Source organism: Microtus ochrogaster, chromosome 8 (assembly GCF_000317375.1).
Source record: "Microtus ochrogaster isolate Prairie Vole_2 chromosome 8, MicOch1.0, whole genome shotgun sequence".
Classification (NCBI taxonomy): Eukaryota; Metazoa; Chordata; class Mammalia; order Rodentia; family Cricetidae; genus Microtus; species Microtus ochrogaster.
In genome coordinates, this window is record NC_022015.1 from 24,234,861 (window position 1) to 24,243,223 (window position 8,363).

Sequence of the window (8,363 nt, forward strand, 5' to 3'; positions counted from 1 at the left end):
GATTTGTTGCTCATTGTTAACAAAAAAAAAAAAAACTGATTGGTCAATAGCTAGGCAGGATTTTCAAGGCAGAGAGAACACGGGGAAGAAGGGTGGAGTCATAGGAGTTGCCAGCCTAAAGCAGAAAAAGCAGGAGCTGAACACGCTGTGCTGAAAGAAGGTACTGTAACAGACTAAGTCAAAATGCTGCGGATCCCCAAGTGGCTGCAGCTGGTAGCAAGTCCCGAGACCATGCCGCAGGTCTCCAAAGTGGCAGCAGGCAGTGGGCCACCACATGGCAGTGGGTAGGTAAGAAAAGTGGGTTCTTTTAAGTTGTGTGAGCTAGTTAGTTGCAAGAGTTACTGGCTTATTAATAATAAGACTCTGGGCGGTTTTTTGGGAAGCAACTGGCAGAGCAGAGCTGACGCAGTCCTGCTGAAAAACTCTGCCTGAGATGATGGCACACGCCTTTAATTCCAGCGCCCAGGAGGCAGAGGCAGGCAGAACTGTGGATCTCTGTGATTTTGAGGCCAGCCTGGTCTACAAAGTGAGTCCCAGGACAGCCAGAACTGTTACACAGAGAAACCCTGTCTTGGAAAAAAACAAAACACAGATTATACTTGTCACAAAACCTAAATAATACAGCTAAAAACAAAACACAAAATTGAAGGATCTAAGAGAAAATCTAGATAATCTAATCTTTTTTCCAATAACTTTTTCATTTACTTATTACTTACTTAAGTATGCATGATGTACACACATGCTTGTGCACACACACACGCATGCGTGCATGCCATGGAATACATGGGAAGGTCAAAGGACAACATTCAAGAGTCAGGTTCTCTTCCTCACCATGTGGTCCCAGAGCTTGTAGCCAGGATGTTGGACTTGATGTCAAGCACCTTTACCTAGTAAGCCATTTCACTGACACCTGTTCAATGTGACTCACGCAAGACTTGACCTGCCATGCTCTGGATCTTAAATGCCCCCTAAAGTCCATGTGTTAAATTCTTTTTTTTTAAATTTTTTTAAAATATTTATTTATTTATTTATTATGTATACAATATTCTGTCTGTGTGCATGTCTCCAGGTCAGAAGAGGGCACCAGACCTCCTTACAGATGGTTGTGAGCCACCATGTGGTTGCTGGGAATTGAACTCAGGACCTTTGGAAGAGCAGGCAATGCTCTTAACCACTGAGCCATCTCTCCAGCCCCATGTGTTAAATTCTTGTTCCCACATAGTGCTCTTAGGAGTTTGTGGAAACATGGAGGTAAGGTCCTGGTAGAAAGTCTTTGGGTCATGAAAAGGAATATATCCTCTTAAAGGAGAACCCCGGTTCCTTTCTTTTTCTGTCCCCTGGCTCACCAGGAGAGATCAGATGAACAACTTTGCTTGGCCATCCACCCCCACTACACTGTGTTGCCTTTCCTCAGATCCAAAAGCTGCAGGGTAAATGGAAGTGGGCTGAAACCTCTGAAACGGACAGCCAAAATGAACTGTCCCTAAACACTGACATCTCAAATGTTGTCAGAGTTCTCGAAATCTGAGTAGCTTGGGACCTGTGAAAGACTTGATAAGCTGAATATCATAGAAATGAACTCTCTGCTCTGTAGATGTAATTGAGAGACTAAACCGGCAAACCACAAGCTAAGAGATGTTTTCCCAGATCTTTATCCATTGTACACAAAGTAATGCTCAAAAATAGGAAAAGAACTATCTTAGGGTGGGGGTTTTCATTGCTGTGAAGAGACACCATGACCCCGGCAACTCATTAAGTAAAACGTTTAGTTAGGGTGGCTTATAGTTTCAGAGGTTCAGTCCATTATGAACATGGTGGCATGCAGGCAGATGTGGTACCGGAGTAGTAGCTGGGAGTCCTTACAACTGGCAGGCAACAGCAAGTTCACTGAGACACTGGACACAGGAAACCTCAAAAATCTACCCGACACTGACACACTTCCTCTAACAAGGCCATACCCACTCCAACAAAGCAATACCTCCTAATAGTGCCATTCCCTATGAGACTATGGGGGCCAATTATATTCAAACTACTACATCCCATGCCCCGGTCCTTATAAGCTTGTAACATTATCATAATGCAAAATTGATTTAGTCCAACTTCGAAAGTCCCCATAGTCTTTCACAGTCTCAACAACATTTTAAAGTCCAAAGGTCAAAATCTCTCCTGAGATTCTTGCAATCTTGTAAGTTTAATCATCTGTAAAAATCAAAGTTGAAAAGCAGATCACATACTTCCAACATATAATGGCACAGTATATACATTACCATTCCAAAATGCAAGGGAGGGGGAATAGCAAGGAAATACTGGTCCAAAGCAAGCCTGAAAACCAGCAGGACAAACTCCATACTTTGCATCTCCATGTCTGAAGTCAAAACGCTCTTCAGATCTTCAGCTCTGTTCAGGTTTGTTGACCGCAACACACTTCCTTCTCTTGGGCTGGTTTCACTCCCTGCTAGCAGCTCTCCTCAGCAGGTGTCCTACAGCTCTGGCCTCTCTAGCTTCTTGGATTCTCTAAGGCAATCCAGGCTTCAACATCAGGGCTTTACACAATGGCCTCTCCTCTAGGCCTCCATTAGGGGACACCCCTTGACACATGCTTTGGCCTCAGCAGCTTTCCTTAGGGACAGATTCCATAGCCCCTTTCTTCTACCCGTAATTCCAGAACCACATGGCTGAAGCTGTCAAATTCTGCTGCCTGCTGGGGCTGGAACATAGCCCACTGTTTCAAATACATCTTCACCAGATTTCTGTATTTTATTGTTACCTTTACCGCCTAAGCTTGGTGGTCCTTGAACTTGCTCTATAGATAAGGCTCAGAGCCTCAAACTCAGAGATCACCAGCCTAGGTATTCTGAGAGCTAGGATTAAAGGCCCGCATCACCACACCAGGTTCTAAGCTTTTCTTTTGCTCCACTCCACAAGTTGGAAGCTCAGCTGGGTGCAATCTTGCTTTCAGGTCACCACTCCCTTTATTCCGTTTCTTAAGCTGTTTACTTCCTTGAACACAGGACTTAGCTCCATTCCACTTTCTGATGCTCTTTTTCTCCCCAAATATTTTTTTCTTGCTCAGCTTGTTCCTTTTTATTAGAAATCTCCATCAGAGTTAACACTGGGAACCACACAACAGAGTCTGTACTAGGCTGTTTTTAAATTTTCCTTTGCCAATGGAACTAATTCAAAACTTTTCACTTCAACCTCAGGCAGACTCTTTGGACAAGGGCAAAAATGCAGCCACTTTCCTCACCAAAATATCACAAGATCCGTCTTTAGGTCACATACTAACACTCTTCTCCTCTGTGACCTCTTGATCCCCACAGTTCATCAAACCGCATTCAGCACCTCTGTCATCCATGCTCCTATTAGAATTGTCCCATTAGGCAGCACTTAGAGCATTGCTTTCCTAACCCAAGCTCCCAAAGACTACATTACTCCAAACTAAAACACGGTCAGGTCTATCACAGCAACACCCCAGTCCCTGGTACCAACTTCTGTTTTAGTTAGGGTTTTTATTGCTGTGAAGAGACACCATGACCATAGCAACTCTTATAAAGTAAAGCATTCAATTGGCGTGGCTCACTTGCAGTTTCAGAGGTTCAGTTCATTATCATCATGGTGGGGAGCATGGCAGCATGCAGGCAGACGTAGTTCTGCAGGAGTAGCTAAGAGTCCTATATCTTGCAGGCAAGAGGAAGTCGACTAAGATACTGGGCAGCATCCTAAGCCTAGGAAACCTCAAAGCCCACCCCCACGGAGACACACTTCCTCCAACAAGGTCACACCCACTCCAACAAAGCCACACCTCTTTACAGTGCCATTTCCTGTGAGATTATGGGGGCCAATTATATTCAAACTACCCCAAGAACCAAATCAAAAAGTGGTCCCAGAGCTTGGAGAGATGGCTTACTGATTAAGAGTGAGTGTTCTTATGGAGGATCTTGAATCTTGAGTACAGTTCCCAGCACCCATCATTGAGCAGCTCACAACGCCCAGCTCTAGAGGTTCTAATGCTCTCTTCTGGCCTCTAGGCACCTGGATACACATGACACACATGCGCAGATATGCATACACACATTCTTCAATAACAAAAATAAAACACGGACCCAAACCTTGACAGAATCCTCACCACATAAAAATTACAGATGGCCACGGGGCAGATGGAAGCTGCCAGGGAAAGGGAAATCATCACCACATGCTCGCCACAATGGCAAAATCCCAACGTTCTACATGCCTGGACCTGCCGCAGATGGGAAGCCCCTGGAGCTCTTGTTCTTCGCTGTGGAAATAGAAAGCAACTCAGCCACATTGGAAGACAGATTGGTTGTTTGTTAGAGAATGAAGCATGCCGTTACCAAGCACATTACAATACCCTTTTTTATATTTACCCAAAGGAGCTGAAAAGCCCATGAGTTTGGCCACAGTGCACAAACACCTGCAAGTGGATGTTTGAGGTGGCTCTGTTCACAATTGCCAAAGTCTGGAGGAAGCAACCAAGTCGACTGGTTAATAGGTGATAACCTAACTGGAGTGGAGAATCGTTCCACACTTAAAAGAAATTGTTGCAGGATGATGGCATTCTTGGCCTGGCCACCAGCTGGCTGAAGGAAACTGATGAGCACTAGATACCAAGGCTCTCTTGTCCTCCTGAGCTCCGCCCACTGGTGTCCTAAAATCCAGAGCCTGCATGGTCTGTGGGGTACCCTTCCTTCCTTAGGACCTATTGTCCTGATGCTGAACTATCCCTAGACCTAGTACTCACGACACAACGAGGGAGTGGTCCCCAATATCTGCTGACCCTCTACAACCCCAAAAGAATTGTGCTTCACTTCCAAGTCCTGTGTATGACACCTGGCGAATATACGGTATTTGATGCCGAAGGACACGTGATACCTCAGTCTTGCAATGACACTGTGGTTTTTTTTTTTAAAGATTTCTGCCTCCTCCCCGCCACCGCCTCCCATTTCCCTCCCCCTCCCCCAATTAAGTCCCCCTCCCTCATCAGCCCGAATAGCAATCAGGGTCCCCTGCCCTGTGGGAAGTCCAAGGACCACCCACCTCCTTCCAGGTCTAGTTAGGTGAGCATCCAAACTGCCTAGGCTCCCACAAAGTCAATATGTGCAGTAGGATCAAAACCCAGTGCCATTGTTCTTGAGTTCTCAGTAGTCCTCATTGTCTGCTATGTTCAGCGAGTCCGGGACACTGTGGTTTGACATGTGCCCCCCCCCCCGCCATCCGCAATCACTATGATGTCCAGAACCAACTCTGTATTAAACTGTCTGAGGAGGGGGGACAGGGATGAGTAGTTGGACAAAAAGACATCACCTCTGTTCTTTGGATCCCTTTGAGCTTCAGCGACATGTCCTCCAGTGAGGACAGGACCAATCCCAGCCAGACACTTCCAAGAGTGGCTCCCTATAGCTAGCCGCCATCTCCTTCCTGTTCTTTTTGCTAACCATCATGGTCCCTGAGGCCTTCCTACTGCTGGTACTGCAGGATAAAAGTGGCAGCCAGCTGCTTCAAATCTTACGTGTGTCCCTGGGACAGAAACTGGTGGCCTCCTCACCATGGTGCCCTTCAGATGTGAGCTCTCAGTTAAACCCACGCCCTCTCTCCTTCCTGTGTAGGGACCTGATGCAGTCATTGTGATGTTTACACTTGCCCCCTCTCCCTTCTCCTTCATGCCCATTCTCCAGTTGTCATCCCCCATCACAAATACCCAGGGATTTGTACTCATTTTCCAAGATGAATAAAAGAAATACTTAAATTTTTTTAAAAAATGAAATGACCTATCAAGCCATGAAAAGACATAATAAAGCAAAATAAATGCAGAATACCGTGTGGAAGGAGCTATTGAAAGGCAACATAGGATTGGCATTTGTCTCGGTGACATTCTGGAAAAGGTGGAATTATGAAGGTGGGGAAGACATCAGTGGTTTCCGGGAGATAAGGGGGAGAAGGACGAGAAGGTAGGACACAGAATAAACTGTTTTGTGAAATGCTGTCATGATGAATAATTCATCTGTCCAAGCCCACAGGACGTTCACCACCAAGTGTCAACACTACTGTGACCTGTGAACTTCAGAGGTAAAGGATGTAGCCGTGGAGGCTCATCAGTCTGGTGGGTGGTGGAGACGGTAGAGGGAAGACTCTGCCTATAAGGTGTGTAGAGCATCTTTATTCTACCTTCCAAGTTTGTTGTGAACCTAAAACTTCTGTCTTTTTTTTTAAAGTCATTATTGGTGGCTCTTTCATTACCAGTGTACCTTCTGGTGTTTTGGAGACATATAAGTAGACTTTAATTGATTTACTTACTTATTAATTAGGGAATGGAGAGATGGTTCAGTGGCTAAAAGCACTGAAGACCTAGGTTCAGTTCCTAGCACCACATTGTTGCTTAAAACTGCCCATAACTCCAGTCCCAGTGTATCTGATGCCATCTTCTGACCTCCTCAGGCACTAGGGTCACACATGGTGCATAGGCATTGTATGCAAGCAAAACACTCATAAAATAAATAAATAAATCTAATTAAAATTAAATAGTTTTAAAAGTTATATTTCTTAAATGCCTTTGTTGCTGACTCTTCATTAAGTTGCTATTTCCTGATTTAAGAATTGGCTTCTGCCAGACACATTAGTACACTCCTTTACTCCCAGTCCTTGGGAGGCAGAGGTAGGCGTATTTCTTGGAGTTTGAGACCAGCCTGGTCTATTTCGTGAGTGAGCTCTGGGCCAGCCAGAGTTACATGGTGAGACCCCCATCTTAGGGGAAAGAGAGGGGCGTGCCTAATATAAGAAAAGCTGCAGAACTGGGTACCACCCACCCTGATGAGCTCTGGCGTATAAACAAGACATATATATGTTTGGCAGAAGTATACTCCTGTTTCCTGGCCTAGAGTTCAGGTTCAAGACCAGAAAGGATGTGGAGCCACTATTCCTTCCCTAAAGACATCTGATATCCTCTGGAGTAGGATGAAGGTGAACCTAGGGAAAAAGGCCAAGCTCTTTTGTTTTTCCCTTAACAGAGGAAAGATGAAGTAAGGCCAGGAGCTTCAAGTGAAAAGGAGGCCAAACTCTTAAGAAAAGGCAGAGGAGGAACCTTAGAAAACAAGGTGGAACTTGGAAACATCCAGCAACACTGCCTTTGGAGAGCAAGAAAGACATTCAAAGGGATGCTCCCCAGTTGCCTTACTGAAGAGGCAGCTACAGGATGCAGGACACACCAGACAGTGGAGGAGAACTTTGCCTTTGCTGTACGTGGTTCTCCAAGTGCTGGGAGGGTAGAGCTACTTAGGCGGAGAAGGATGAGACACAGTGCATTTGGGGGGAGAAATCAGAAGGGCTGTGTGACTTTGAATTTAGGACTACACATTATTTTTTCCTGGCTGAAAAAAAAATAGAATTAAGAACAAGAGAAGGGGGGTGGGAGTCAGAATCCTGAGTGTGGGGTATAAGAGAAAGAATTCTACTTTTCTCCAATCCCTGCCCATCTCAGCATCCCAAGCAGCTAAGGACAGAGAAAGCCTGCGTGGTTAAAGTTTCCTTCAACGAGATCTCCATCAGGCTCCTTTCTAAGTTTGATGATCGCATTCTTGAATCCTCATGATTTAATCATTGCCCAGCGATGTTACCTCATTATCCCAAGGGATCAAGGCTTCAGCCTATGGATTTGGAAAGATGGAAATATTCTGACCACAGCAATGGCTACTTGTTTGACTTCTATAAAGCTTGATTTCCCAAAATGCAGATTTCCCATAACGGGTGTGATGGCAGTGCAGATGTCCACCTCAAAGAACCACACTGTACGAAGTTACCATGCCTATGCATAGCCCTCAATAAACCGGGACTGGAGCACCAGGTGGGTCTCCTGACACTCAGTTATGTTCTTGGCCCCCGACGTCAACCCAACCGCCAGTGAGTGGGTTATAGAGTGAACCAGAATAACTCCAGAAATCTCACTCTTCCTCAAATTGTAGAACTCCCCAGGAAGTAAAACTCCCTCCCTCTTGGGTCTAGGTTGGCCACTCAGGCCCCTGGGCAGCCAACAGCAAGTGTCTGTGTTGTGAAAGTATTTTGTTTCCACGCTGAGGGGATGGGCGTGACAATTGGGTCAGTCTACCCAGAGAAGCCAGTCTACCTTGCCACCAAGCTGTGCACACCCCATGGAAAGAAGAGGGGTCCCCAGTTGATGTCTGTAGACTACTTTCATTTTCTCAGAAGGCCTCTCGGGGTAAACATGGAGGGAGTGAGAGTGTTAAAAAGTGGACTGGGCCTGTCTACTCTCCCTAGGAGTGTCTCATTGTCTCCCTGTCCTGTCTACTCTCCCTAGGAGTGTCTCATTGTCTCTCTGTCCTGTCTACTCTCCC

General features: G+C 45.7%; 1 pseudogene; it reads left to right on the top strand.

Annotated features, from left to right (window-relative positions):
* The first annotated feature begins 183 nt into the window (after positions 1-183).
* Positions 184-8,363, top strand: part of LOC113456527 — a 21,844-nt pseudogene continuing 13,664 nt past the window's right edge.